Source organism: Elephantulus edwardii, unplaced genomic scaffold (assembly GCF_000299155.1).
Source record: "Elephantulus edwardii isolate Elephantulus edwardi_28Jun2011 unplaced genomic scaffold, EleEdw1.0 scaffold00124, whole genome shotgun sequence".
Classification (NCBI taxonomy): domain Eukaryota; kingdom Metazoa; phylum Chordata; class Mammalia; order Macroscelidea; family Macroscelididae; genus Elephantulus; species Elephantulus edwardii.
This window is the reverse complement of record NW_006399874.1, coordinates 954,980-956,377: the sequence shown is the minus strand read 5'-3', so window position 1 is coordinate 956,377 and position 1,398 is coordinate 954,980.

Sequence of the window (1,398 nt, the reverse complement as noted above, 5' to 3'; positions counted from 1 at the left end):
TTCCCCGGGTGTTCCTGGCCACTGTTATTGGGTTCATATAGACCACTATATTGTCCTCCTTCTCCATAGTGCCAGAGGGCTTGAGAAGAACAATGGGACACCTTGAGAGAGATATCAGGCCAGAGAGTCCTCATAATGCTTTTGTAGCGTATAAATCCATACGTGAATATGCATTATGCAGAGTATTTAAACATGTAAACCTGAAGCTGAGATCATCACTTATTCAACTTCATATAGAGTGGTGGAATTGATTCCCTTTATGTAAGAGTTGGAGCAAGTTCAAATTCAGGCTGAAGAATTAAAACAAATCCATGAGAAGCAAAATCTGATCTTAAGTCTATTTTATCTGAATTTAAAGGTAATATTCTGAGCAGATTTGAAACATAGAACACCAGTGATCAAAGACTAGATAAGTTATGGGGTGATATCAAGGATATCATCTATGAACAAGCAGGGGAAAGTCATTACAAAGACAGAGAAGAAAGAAAAGACAAAAACAAATGTCAAAAGAGATTCTGAAAATTGCACTAAAGCATCGAGAAGCCAAAGAAAAGGGGAAAGATGCTAAAGTAAAAGAGCTGAACAGAAGATTTCAAAAGGTGACTTGAGAAGGCAAAGCTAAATATTCTAACAGAATGTGTGGAGAGCTGGAATTAGAGAACAAAAAAGGGAAGGAGTTGCTTGACATTTCTTAAGCTAAAAGAACTGAAAAGCAAATTCAAATCTTGAGTTGCAATACTGAAAGATGCCATGGGCAAAATCTTGAATGATCCAGGAAGCATCAAAAGAAGATGGAGGGAATACCCAGAGTCATTGTACCAAACAGAATTGACTGACACTGAAATATTTTAGAAAGTACCAAATGATCAAGAGCAGAGCCAGTGGCAATGAAGGAAGAAGTTCAAGCTGCAAAGAAGGCACTGGCAAAGAATAAGGTCCCAGGAAATGATAGGATACCAATCAACATATTTCACCTAACATATGCAGCCCTCAACATTCTCACAAGTTTATGCCAGGAAGTTTGGAAAACAGATACCTTGCTGATTGACAGGAAGAGATCCCTATTTGTTCCCATTCCCAAGAAAAATGATCCAACAGAAAGCGGAAATTATTGGACAATATAATTCATTTCAATTTAATAATGTCATTATTTTCCAAAGCAAAATACTGCAGAAGATCATAAAAAATGGCTATGACCTAACATAGACAGAGAACAACTAGAAGATCAAGCCGAATTTCACTCTATTGAAAGGAATTGTCAGACACAGAAGAATTTCATGAAACAACATATGAGCAAGAGTCTATGGTGATGAAAGAAGAAGTTCAGGCTGCTTTGAAGGAAATGGCAAAAAATAGGCCCCAGGAATAGATGGTATACCAATCGACATATTTCAGCTA